We start from the raw sequence: 14,285 nt of genomic DNA on the forward strand, positions 1-14,285 counted from the left end.
AGCTTGCATTTATGGTGGTCATCAAAATGCTTGTCATTGGAGACAAACAAGTTGACTGTCTGACATTTGTTCTTTCCTGTAACAGTTATTGAATCTCTGTAACAAGTCTGTTTGATGAGCAAATCTCTCACAAATTGTCAAATAGACAAAATCTACATCCAGTTTACCAGTCATTTTGGTGAATGGGTAAGTCTGTGCATATAAGCATATCATTACAACAGAGGGTGACTGAAAGTGTAAGATAGCACAACAATAATGGTGAGGATGAGCATTGGCTGTTCAGATGAGAAATGAACAGATATCTGGAAAGGGATGGATTTAATGTCAGTTGTGTTGGTCTGACGAATATTGGTCCAGAGTCAGAGTGAAAGTCCTGGTACATGATAGTGTTCTGCCATTAGCCTTTATTGTCCTCCTGAATTTCCTGGCTTCCATTGTCAATTCCACAAATGCCTTAGAGGCTTTGCTTTAGAAGCTAGCCATTTGCTCCCAACTTTGATAAACATCACCCCATTTCAGTATCTCAGATACTGCAAAAAGACCCCGAGGTGTGAGTCAGAGCCACCTGATGTGAGTTTCACTGATGTAGCTTATGTCATTTCTTGGAACACAGGAAATCAATTTGGATATCATGGTATGGAAGAATCTAACAGATGTTGCAATCCATTTTTATCGACTAACAGTATATACATCGGTCCATAAGTGTCTGGGCTAACATTATGCTATTAGTTTATAATGAGCAGCATGCTTTCAATAGTATGCCATGCTTTAAGTGATCCCAAGCTAGGATGGAGTTTGAGATGCTTATACCTCCAGGTCAAATACTGTGTGACAGTTTTCATGTTTGGGAAATATCCTTTGAAGGTATATTAAAAAATTGACTGTGAGACATAACACCCCTGAGGTGTTTGTTTATATGTATTTGTTGGGGCAGAGATGCGGATGAGAGGGTGATAATCTCTCCAGATGTGCTGTCCATTCCTGTGCTTTGCGAAGCTTCAGAAAGGTATGTCCATTTCATCCATTCTGACCCCTACAGGAATCCTTTTTACACATAGTGGCACGGTGACTCAGTGGTTAGCAGTGCTGCCTCACAGCACCAAGGACTTGGGTTCAATTCTGCTCTTTGGCAACTATCTTTGTAGAGTTTGTGCATTTTCCTAGTGTCAGTGTGGGTTTCCTTTGGAAGTTCTGGTTTCCTCCCACAATCCAAAGATTGACCATGTTAAATTGGCCATGGTGTTCAAGGATGTGCAGGCTAGGTGGATAAGCCATGGGAAATGCATGGTTTCAGAGCTTGGGAAGGGAGATGGGTCTGGTGGAATGCTCTTCAGAGGTTCAGTGCAGACCCGATTGACCAGGAATTCACACTGCAGGGATTCTACGATTCCTGTGCCATATTCAGCACATCATTCTATATAATTGTCATGTTCTGCCAAAGAGCTACTGACCAAAAGCATGAAGTCGGTTTCTATCTCCATTGACACTGACTTGCTAAGTATTTCCAACACTGACTCTTCATGTTTCTGTACTGATAGAGGAAGCCTCATACATTACAGTAAAGGTTCATGAGACTGGGCTATAAGTTTGAATATCCAGGAAGTGGATGTGGTAAAATCTTTTCCCTCCAATGATAGTTCTGTTTGGTTTTAAAGTTGAAGATTTATAGGCGGGGAGGGGATCCATTCATAATCCACTCAGTAAAAGTTGGCTCTAGATGAAGCAGACATTTTAAAAAATTCATTCGTGGGATGTGGGCAATGCTGACTTGAACAGCAATTGTTGCCCATCCCCTAATTGTTGAGTCAACCATCTTCAAATAATGCTGAAATACATCTTCAATTTCTGCACCTCCATGGCTATTTCAAGCTCTAACAGAAATAATGTGCATCTGATAAGTGCTCTAAATATGAAAACTTTACAAAATTTTAAAAAGCATTCAAGTTATTCATGATAAGTTGTCCTTCACATTCATCTCTGGAGAGAATGAAATTGGGCCATTGATGGAGGGATGACATTTGTAAAAACTATCAGCACAGAAAAAAGCCATTTGGCCATGGGTGCCCATGTTGTCCAACAAAGGTCTGACAATATGAATTTCGTTTTCCAGCTCTTGGCCCATAGGACGGCAGATTATGGCTGTGCAAGTGAATATATAAATACTGCCTAAACGTTTAGGGTGTTTCGCAAATAACTTGCTCCAAATGTTTGTTTTTGACTTAGTTTTATACTTTTAAAGGAAAGTAGAAACTGCATTCATATGCTTCAGTATGTGTGACATCTGCAGCATGCTGTGACAGCCAGAATGTGTGATGTATCCTATTAAACCCTTTGGGGCTTTCACTTTAAGTAAAGTCACAGAGCGACATTGAGCAGGAACACAACAGTGAATTATTTTCCCAAAGCAGTGTAATTCTAGTTGGTCCAAGAATCAGAACTCTTGCAGTCTTATTCAACATCCATTTCAGTACAAAAGTGTACTTTGTGTTCTTTGCAGTGAGGCACTTTTGTAGTTTGGAATGGTTAGTTCTTTGTGCTGAGGTTATGTATTACTGTATATCGTCTAAAGTGATGTGTTCAAAATGGTGAAACTGTGTAATGTATAGTGTAGAGTGGTGAATTCAGAGTGGTGAGTTTGTATATTGTGCAGTGTGGAATGTTGCATTCAAGTGATGAGGCTGTTTATTGTACAATCTGGGAAGTGTGTTGTGATCAGTATTGTGAGGATGCAAATGGTACAGTGCAAGAGGTATTTTCTGTGTGGTGAGACTGTATTTCTACAATGTACTGAGTTGTATTCTGGTTGGTAAGGCTTTGTTTGTATATTGTGGGGAGGTGTGCTCTCTGTGGTGAGAGTCTGCATTTGTGCAATGCAGGGGATGTATGTTCTGTCATGAGACTGTGTAATAGAATATTCTCATATAGCATCAGTTCTTTATTCTGTGATAATTGCTTGTTTGAAGATGTCCAAAAAAAGAAAATCACATGCAGAAGATACCAGATCTAATCCTACGTGCATTTAGGGATCTGACTAATCTGCTAATTTCTGTCAGGTTTAGTTCCCCATTACTCCAACCCACTGAGTCTTTGGAAGCATTTCTACTTTGCAGTTAACATGATTTTAGTACATTTTCTTCTTTCAGCATTTCAACATCAAGATGTGTTTTTAGTTTAAAGATGAAGTTCACGATTTTATTTTCCAAAGTAAAAATGATATCCATTTTTCCATCATCTGAAAGTGTGATTGTTCTAAATGTAGAAAATTTGTCCTTTAACTTCCACAAAGGTTACATTTATAGTTTGAATGCTCGGCAAATTAGTTTCTAATTAATATGATGTGCATGTTTGAGATTCAAATCCCCATGGCCTGATATCAAATCTGGCACTTTTGTCACCAAGTTCAGACAGCTTGCTGATTCTGTTGGATTTCAAATGAAACAGCTTGAGATGTGTCAAAGCAGAATATCAATCAGCATAGCTGAGCCACATGTCACTGAAATCAATCTGAAGAATACATTTCATCAGCTCGATTTCTACAACCAAACAAGCAAGGTAATATACAAACAAGCAATGCAGTTTTTAACCAAATAAAAAGACATGGTAACAGCTGACACTTCGCTCTATCATGGCTGTTCCACAGTTAATATAATGGTTAATAGGTTTTCTATGAATTTTGCAGGATCTGCTCCATGATTTTCTTTTCTCCCAGGCTGTCAGCAAATTTCTTATTTGTGCTGAGAATCTGTCAGAGGGTGAGCAGAGCAAAATAGCTCTGATGACCTCAGAGTTAATGTTTATGGGTCTTGCACATTGTAGATAATGTCAGACCTAGAAAAATCCAATACTGCCCAAACTCTTTCATCGTATGACCTATTTTCAGATGTCAAGTTTTGAATGATCCTGGATTGGAAGGGTGGGTAATTTCAGTGACTAAGTGTCAAAGTTGAGGAGGGGAGGTGGGGTTCAGAAATTCAGGCAACTGTAAGTTGTTCAACTGCAGGGCTTTGTCAGTAAGAACACAGAAATACCTTTCACAGGTTGATTTTAGAGACAAATATCTGCCTCATAAGTTGCGTCCATGAATTGGAAAGAAAGTAACAATTTACAGAGGCCTCACAGCTATTCAGATTCAATCTGAGATCTGAAGAAATCATTGCTGTTTCAGAGCTTGTGACTCTCAAATGTTGTCTCATGACTCTACTTGGGATTGTGTCCAACAATTTGGGAAGCTGCTGCTAAATCATTTTGGAATGTGCTAATAAAATGTTCTGTAATTGATTGTACCTATGAGACATAGGAGCAGAAGTAGGCCATTCAAGCCATCAAACTCGCTTTGTATTCAATAAGATGGTTGCTGATCTGATCATTCTCAACTCCACATTATTGCCCTTTTCCCATAACCCTTGACCCCCTCACTGATTAAAAATCTATCTCAGCCTGAATATACTTTATGACCCAGCCTCAACAGCCCTCTGTTGTAAAAATTTCTACACATTCATTATCCTCTGAAAGAAGAAATTTCTCATCATCACTATCTTCAATCTGCAACCTTTTATTCAGAGATTATGCCCTCTGGTCCTCGACCCTGCCACAAGGGGAAGCTAACTTGCCACATCCATCTTGTAAAGTTTTCTGGGTAACTTGTATATGTTAATAAAGCACACCTTTTTCTAAATTCCAGTGAGTACAGGTCCAGTATACTTGACCTCTCTTCAAAATGCAGTACTCAATAACTGATATTGACCGAGTGAATCTTCTCTGGATTGCCTGCAATGACAGTGTATCTTTCCTTATATAAGGGCCCAAAACTGTTCACAGCATTCTGTGTGGTCTGACAGAACCCTGAAAAACCTACCTACCTACATTTATACTTGATTCCATTTGAAATCAAGGCCAATATTCAGTTTGCCTTCTCTGCTCCCAGTTAAGCTTGATTGTTAGCTTTTTGTGATTCGAGGTGAGGGCTCCAAATCCCTCTTGTCTGTACCTTTCTGCAGTCTTTCTCCATTTAGTCAGCTTCTCTACGCCTCCGCCACAATGCAAGACTGCACATTATGTTCCATCTGTCACTCATTTCACCTGTGTATATCCCTCTGCAGACTTTGCGTCATTCTTACTACAGATCATATCAGGCAGATACACACATCCAGAAGTAATGGTGGATTCCAGAATCTACCTCATTGCCACTTTGAGATACCTGCCAATTTATATAATATTTGGGAAATCCAGTTGATCAGAGCAAATATTCAAAAACTAATTGACAATTAGGCATTTTTTTTAAAATTTAAAGTCACAACACACCCCCATAAATCAGTTTGTTCACTTGTCCAACTTCTATATTCAATTTACGATTCTAATTTGGGAAACAAATTTCTGACACTTCACTTCACTTGTCCTAATCAGCTCAAACCTCCATGTCCTTTGTCATTAAAATTCGGCTCTTACATCTTTGAAGCTGTTGCTGCACAAACTATTTTAAATATTGTAGTCTATGACATTTTTCTCATTTACATTTGAGGCATTGGACTGAACTTGAGCTTCCTCAATTGGATGAGTTATGGTTCTATCTGCAGTTAAAAGGTGAGCCATGAGCTGTCTTCTGATTTTTAACTGAGGCAGGATGAGGGCAGGTAACCAATCTGGTCATGGAAAGTGGAGTGGCCAATTATATATGGTTTTATGGCTGTCTGTCTTTCATTTGAACAGTCAGTTGAACAGTAACTCATTATGGATGGGTTTCGCATGGTTTTGGAAACCTCCATATCATTGCATCTAAGTAAGAAGAACTCAAAGTGTAGCCCCCAGGTTCATCAACCTACTTGGCAAACATTGCCCAGTCCTGCAAATTGCTTGCTTTTCCCCACCCATTTATCTACCATTGGTTCCTCATGACTATCATAACAATACTGTTAAATTGAGATTTTTGAAGACATGGCTAAGAAGACAAATGAGGGCAGAACAGTAGACATTATCGACATGGACTGTAGTAAAGGTTCCACTTGGTAGACTGGTGAGTAAAGTTAGATCATATGGGATTCAGAGAGAGCTTGCTAATTGGATACAAAATAGTAGAAGATAGAGGGTGGAGGCTGAGGATTGTTTTGTGGACTGGAGGCCTGTGACCAGCAATGTTCCAAAGGTATCAGAGTTGGGTACACTGTTGTTTGTCATGTATATAAAAGATTTGGATGAGAATCTAAGAAGCATGGTTAGTAAGTTTGTAGATGGCATCAAAATTGATGATATAGTCAATGGTGAAGGAGTTTATCTAAAATTACAACAGGATTTTGATCAATTGGCCAAGGAGCTAAGGAGTGGCAGATGGAGATTAATTTGGAAAAATGTGAGGTATTGCTTTTTGGTATGATGAAAAAGGGCTAGACAGACACAGTTAATGCTAGGGCACTAGGGAATTTTGTCAAACAGAGAAACCTAGGGGTTCAGTTATGTAATTCTTTGAAAGTTGTGTCACAGGTAGATAGGATGGTAATGATGGCATTTGGCACACTTGCCTTCTTTGCTCAGACTGTTGAATATAGAAGTTGCAACAGTATGTTGCAGTTGTACAGGATTTTGATGAGGTCACTTTTTGGAGTACTGTGCATAGTTATGGTCATTCTGTTATAGAAAGAACATTATTAAATTGGTCAGGGTGGATAAAAAAATTTATGAGGATGTTGCCAGGACTGGAGGGTTTGAGTTATAATGAGAGGTTAGATAGACTGGGAGCTTTTTTTCCCAGAGGGGCTTGATAAAATGAATAATAAAGGTATTTTTCCTGGGTAGGGGAGTTTAAAACTAGAGGTTATGCTTTTAAGGTGAGAGGAGTAAGATTTAAAAGGGACCTGAGGGGCATTTTTTTCACACAGAGGATGGTTTGTCTGTGGAGTGAACTGCCAAAGGAAGTGGCAGATGCAGGTACAGTCACAACATTTAAAAGACATTTGTACAGGTACATGAATAGGAAAGGTTTAAAGGGATATGGGCCAAATGCAGGAAAATGGGATTAGTTTAGTTTGGGAAACCTCATCTGCATGGACAAGTTGGACCTGTTTTCATGCTGTATAATTCTGGTTCTATAGTTAGGTACATTTTGAGAAGTTTCTCAAAAGTGGAAAATGAGTTAGAGGTAATTCTTGGGGCAACTTGAGGCATTCGTGGCAATGACAAAGTGTTGAAAATTATAGATGCTGGAAGAATATTGGATTGGAATGACATGGCTATCTTGGAGATTAGCATGGTCTGGGGAAGTTTACAGAGTCAGGGAGTGACAAGACAATGGAGGTATTTGAAAATGAAAGTTAGAATTTTGAAATTGAGGCATTGTTTAACTGTGAGGTATTATGGGTCATAAAACAGAAGAGTGGATAAATAAGGCACATAAAAGTTAGGATGTGGGCAGTAGTATGTTGGATGAACTTAAAAGTACAAAATAGAAAGCTGGTCATTATTGTATTGGGACAACCAAGAATATTAATGCTTCAGCCTCATGCTGAAAACTTTATGCCTGGAGACGTAAAAACACAACAAAAGAAAGACAGCAAAAATACAACTGAGTTTTCCATAGGATTTCGGGGGTCAAGAATGGAAACATGAACAGGTTCGGAAACAAGTTGTCAGTCTTGATGCAAAGCTCATCCCATATTTTCAGCATTTCTGTCTATAAACATACAGTTTATTTTCTTAATATTTCATTTTTGGAAGAGATTAAAATGATCGTTTTCGATGCAGCTGTCCATGGCTGTAAAGATGTATGAATAAGAACACGCTGTCCATAAATTTGCATCCATTCAGTCGATGATGGAAGATCAAGGACAATGTAAACCCATATACATGATATGTAACTTGACTAGTCTCCCACGATGCTCAAACCTTGGATAATAATATTCTGGAATATATTTTTGGATATTGCAGCTTTGTTTCAAATGGTACTTTAAATCAACCTATTTTGTAAACTACTGAATCTCAGAATATCATAGTTAAAAATCACACAACACCAGGTTATAGTCCAACAGGTTTAATTGGAAGCACTAGCTTTCAGAGCACCGTTCCTTCATCAGAATATCATGGAGGATATTTGTTATTATGGAGGATATATGTGTTTTGTTCTCCTTTCCTTGCTTTGGAAAGATGTTGTGAAACTTGGAAGAGTTCAGAATCAATTTGCAAGGATGTTGATGGGATTGGAGGACTTGAGCTAAAGGGGTAGCCTAAATAGGCTGGGACATTTTCTTCTGCGGTGCGTTGGAGGCTGAGGGGTAACCGTATAGAGGTTTTTAAATCATGAAGGGCACGGATAAGGTGAATATTCAAGGTCCTTTTCTCAGGGTAGGGAATCATAAACTAGAGGGCATAGGTTTCAGGTGAGGGGGCAAGATTTAAAAGGGATGTAAGGGACACCTTTTCATGTAGAGTGTGGTGCGTATGTGGAATGAGCTGCCAAAGGAAGTAAAGGAGGCTGGTACAATTACAACATTTAAAAGATATTTGGATGGGTACACGAATAGGAAGGGTTTAGAGAGATATGGGCTAAATGCTGGCAAATGGGACGAGATCAGTTTAGGATATCTGATTCGTGAGGATAAGTGGAATCAAATGGTTTGTTTCCGTGCCGTATAACTCTATGAGGACGTTGCATCACCAGGCTCAAGGCTTTCAGCAAGAAGTTAGAGCATTAATTGGCAATTTTACACTGAGGTCGAGACAGACAAAGAATTTTGGGATAATGCTGACTGATCCCTTGAATTCTGCATTGCACCACAGACATTGATTTTAGTTTCATTTTTTTAGTTTTGGGTTGTTGTATGTTACAATTTTGATATAACTTTGTTTGACTTTTGAAGTTCTATTCTTGATCATCCACACTTTTCTTCCAGGCTAAAATGCAGAATTTGAATCATCCTTCCATCACATCCTTTTCTCACTCATAGGCAAAAAGCTCAGCTTTCTAGCCCTGATGATTAGTTTGTACTTGAATTGGATCTATTCCAAAACTAAATATTGCTCTCGACTCATCACTTCTGTGATACAAATGTAAATCGAAACAGAACCGTGCAAACTGAACTTTACTCTTTTCCCTCCAGCTTTCCACAGACTCTGTTGCAAGCTATTAAACTCCCCAAAGAATTCTGTTTTCATATCTTTAGCAATGTCCCTTTGCATATTTAAAGCATCAAGTCTTCAAAGAGGAGATAATAAACTGTTAAACATTCCAATATGGCAATGAAAGAAGCTAAAACCCAAACTTTTTTACATCTTGTAAATTTGATTGGATTTGGTCATGTTGATGGCGTGTTTGTATATTATATATGTAAAGTAATCACCGTTTTACATTTCATAATTATGAATTTGAGGATTTGAAATGATTGAGCCTTCCATAAGATGGTTATCTTTTAAACACTCTGTCTTAATTCAAGGCAAATTTGAGATATCCAGAATAGTATGTGATCTCCTCCTATTTCTGCCTGACCCATGTCTAAATGATTACCTTGCCATGGGGACAAGGAGCCCAGTTCAAATCCTGTCCAAACCAGTATAAAATCAAAGAACAGTACAGTGCAGGAACAGGCCTTTCGGCCCACCAAGCCTTGGCTGATACATGAAACCTTTCTAAAGTTAAAATCTTTTGTCTCTATGTGGTCTGTACCCCTTTATATTTGCCTATTCATGTGTATGTCAAGATGCCTCTTCAACTGATACTATATCTGTTTCTACCACCTATTAGGGCAGCAGATTTTAGCCAATTAGCATCCTCTGTATAATAATAATGCCACTCACATTTCCTTTAAACTTTCCCCTGTTTATCTTAACCCTAGTAATTGACATTTCTATTCTGGAAAAAGAATCTGCATATCCATGTCTCTCATAATTTTGTGAACCTCTATCAGGTTGCCTCTGATATTCACGTGAAAACAAATCAGATATGTCCAATCTCTCCTTGTAGCTATTCCCCTCCAAACCTGGCAACATCCTGGTAAAGTGTTTCTGTGGCCTCTCTAAAGCCTCCACATCCTTCTCATAGTGTGGTAAGCAGAAATGTGTGCAATATTCCAAATATAGCCCAGTTAAAAAAAAATATGTCTGCAACATAACTTGCCAATGTTTATATTCTATACATTGACTAATAAAGCCAAGCACACCATATACCATCTTGACCACCTTATCCACTTGTGTTGAACTCTGTATTTGTACGCCTAGATCCCTCTGTATGCTGATGCTGTTTAGGGAGCTGCCATTTACAGTATACTTCTCTCCTGTATTAGAACTTTCAGAATGTATTGCTTTGTATTTGTCCAGATTAAATTCTATATGCCAGTTTTCGACTCAGGTCTCCAGCATATATATATATATAAATGTATTTATCCGCATCTTATGGAAATCCTCCTCACTATCCAATCTTTCAGTCATCCACAAACCACTGTCCACAGATCTCCAGTCAGAAAAATACCTTCCAGCATTTCTCTCTGTCTTGTAAGATCTAGCCAGTTCTATAACATCTAACCAGCTCATCGCAGAATCCAAATGGGGTAAAAACAATGCAAATGCTGGAAAACAGATTCTGGATTAGTGGTGCTGGAAGAGCACAGCAGTTCGGGCAGCATCCAAGGAGCAGCGAAATCGACGCTTCGGGCAAAAGCTGATGAAGGGTTTTCCTGATGAAAAGCTTTTGCCCAAAACATCGATTTCACTGCTCCTTGGATGCTGCCTGAACTGCTGTGTTCTTCCAGCACCACTAATCCAGAAGCAGAATCCAAATGACTTCATCTTCTGTATCAAGTTAGAAATCACACAACACCAGGCTGTTCCTTCATCAGGTGGTTGTCAGGTGAAGGAGCAGCACTCCGAAAGCTAGTGCTTCCAGATAAACCTGCTGGATTATAACTTGGTATTGTGTGATTTTTAAATTTGTACACTCCAGTCCAATACCAGCAACTCTAAATCATGACTTCTTCTGCACCAGCCTGCCTTGAGGGACCTTGCCCTCATCAGTTATCTTTGTCACTTCTTCAAAAAGCTCAATGAAGTTTGTGAGACATGACCTGCTTCCCAACAAAGTGATGCGGCCTGTCGCTAATAAGTCCATATCTTTTCCAATGTGAATAAATTCTTTCCCTAAGAATCTTCTCCAATAATTTTCCTACTATTGATGCAAGGCTTACCAGCTTATAAATTCCGAACTTTCCCCATTGCCTTTCCAAAACAAAAGAACAACATTGGCTATTCTCCAATCCTCTGGGACCATGCTTGTGATAAAAGAGGACACAAATATTTCCTGTGGGGTCACAGTGACTTCCTTCCTCAGAATTCTGGGGTATATCTCATCAGATCCTGGGATCTTTTCTACTTTTTCAAAAATCCTCAACACCACCACCTTTTGTTTTTATTGACATGCTCTAGAACATCAACATACCCCACTCTAGACTCACCATCCACCATGTCCTTCTCTTCTATGAATAGCGATGCAAAGTAGTCATTAAGGACCTCATCCACATCCTCTGGCTCCAGGTATAAATTTCCTACTTTATTCATGAGTGGACTTGCCCTTTCCTTAGTTACCTTCTTGGTCTATATATATGTATAAAACACCTTGGGATTTTCCTTAATCATGTTTGCCAATGTTATTTCATGGCCCTTTTTAGCCCTCTCAATTTGTATTTTATGTGTTTTCTTGCTTACTTTTATTCCTCAAGGACTCTGTCTGTCTTTAGTTCCCGAAGTATTTTCGTTCTGATTAAGCTCTCAATTTCTCTTGTCATCCGAGGTTCACAAATTTTGCCATTGTACAGTGAAACAGCAGCTGGCTTTTCTTTTTATGAATGGTTGTGCAGACTCTCAGGCAGTCAAATTCAGTAACCCTAGATGGTGAGAGAGAGACTACTGTGTTTAGCAAATACAGATTGTTGCCGGTTAGCCGCCAGACAAAGTGCAGGTGAACTCTGATTTTCTGACTAAAGATATGAGGCCAGTGGAGTTACATAGACAATTGAAAATTTTCTCTGGTATGGCAAGGAAATACCTCACCAGAGTGGATCTTTGTTCTGGAAATCAGTTTAGGAATTCTCAAAAGACTGAGGAAATTGAATTTAACACAGATTGGCTATCAGAATGGGGACAAAAAAAAAATTGGAATTTGACACTAGCATTGAGTTAGCTGATTGGTGTAAAGAGGTGCTGTTCCAATGTTTGACTGAGTTTGTGTATTTTGGTTATGTTAAGAATTGAATGCAAATAGGAGCAGGCCATTCAGCTCTTCAGTTCCACTTGATCATTCAATAAGATCATTACTGATTTTCTACTGTAACACCATTTTCCTTCATATATCTGTTAATGTTTTGATTATATATAGACATCTATCAATCTGAATCCTTGAACATACTCAACAATTGAGAGTCCAACATGTCAACTTGGGTAGAGATTTCTAGCAATTCACCATATTCTGGGTACAAAAGTTCCTCATCATCTCAGTTCTACATGGCCTGACCTTATTCAGAAACTGCCTCAGGTTTCAGTCTGCTTCCCCAGGGATAACATCATTACTGTACCTGCCTTGTGGTATGGATTAGGCCAGACTCCTCAAAGCAGTTTAAGCAGGTAGCCCAGACCATAACTTTGTCATTTGTTTAGCAAAGTGCATATTGGATATTCCCGGTGTAAATTATTTGAGTTGACTGCCAGATTTTAAACAACAAAATTTATTTCCAAAATTATGGAATGAAACACAAAGAACAAAAAAAAAGAATACTCGATAACTTATCCTATCCAAACCCGACTTAATGATGCTGTTCCAAAAACACACACATTCCTTAGCACAAGCAGTGAAACATGGCACAGGCAACTCACAGTTGGAAAACAGAAAGGCAGAAGGAGAGAGAAAACCAAGCCTTTCTTTACATACACAACTGCTGAACTGAACCAAAAAACCTCAGCTGCCAGGACTGGCCACTCCCCTTTCATTATACAAGTTGGCCTGAAATATTATCTGTTTAGGGTAAACAAAAAGAGCCAAGATAAATCATTTATCTCTGCACCAATTCAGCCATTTTGGAGCCTGGGCTGATTTAAGACCCCTCTGAAAATATCAAGGACACAGTAACTTTAAGAAAAAGGATCAGCTTTGTGACACTTGTCAAGAAGAAGTTTGGATGTCTAAATTAGAGCTCTCTTTTTTTTTAAACTTACAGGTTTTGGCCCAGTCTTTTTAATCTTTCCACATAGGGCATTCCAGTCATTTATTTGGTGTAGCTTTGTTGTGATCTGTCTGTGGCAAACTTTCCTTTGGTGAGGAGTCTAAAACTGTGCATAATACCCCTTGTATATTCCTAGCAAGGCTCCATGGAAGGCCATTATTCCATATGAACTGTTCATTTTGTAATTTGTGTAAGTGAATTTTCAGTTATTCAACAACTAGGGCACCTAAGTCCATTCGAAGTTAAGCACTTCCCAGCCATTCATTATTTCAGAAGTACTTGCTCTTTCTCAGTTTTCCTCTTTCAAACAATTGTGATGAATGATTCAATCTCTCTTCATTGTGCTGTGTGAATGGAAACCTTATGTGGATCATTTCTCATTCTCATAGAATCACAGAATCCCAACAGTGTGGAAACAGGCCTTTCTACCCAACACATCCACACTAACCCTCCAAAGAGTATCCCACCCAGATCCATTGCCTTACCCTATTACTTTTCATTTCCCCTGAGTCATGCACCTAACTTACACATCCCTGAACATGTTGGGCAATTTAATACATCCAATTCACCTAACCTGAGCATCTTTGGACTGGGGGAAGAAAACCAGACCACCCAGATGAAACCCACACAAACATGGGGAGAATGTGCAAACTCCACACAGACAGTCACCCAAGGCTGGAATCAAACCCCGGTCCCTGGCACTGTCAGACAGCAGTGCTAACAGCTGAGCCACCATGCCTCCTGATTATTCTGAAGCACATTTCAAAACTTTTCACCAAGGGATTTATTTTCCTGAGGTGGCAGCAGAAGCTTCTCTAGTTTTCATCAAAATCCATAACATGGCAGTTAGGGGCTGAGTCAGAATTTTAAATGCTCTAAGTACAGTCATAGCCTGCACCCTTTGCCACTGTTTCCAGTTGGTGTGCTCCACTGGTCGAAATGTCAGTCATATTTAGACATTCAGAAAGGGGAGAACAAAGGATCAAGTTCCACATTAGAGTGGAAGCACTAAAGCAAAATCAGGAGCCAAGAAATCCTCGAATGCATAGGTGGCAGGTCTCTTGATTAAAAAAAACTGATATGACCATCTCTGGAGCT

Source organism: Hemiscyllium ocellatum, chromosome 2, assembly GCF_020745735.1.
Source record: "Hemiscyllium ocellatum isolate sHemOce1 chromosome 2, sHemOce1.pat.X.cur, whole genome shotgun sequence".
NCBI lineage: Eukaryota > Metazoa > Chordata > Chondrichthyes > Orectolobiformes > Hemiscylliidae > Hemiscyllium > Hemiscyllium ocellatum.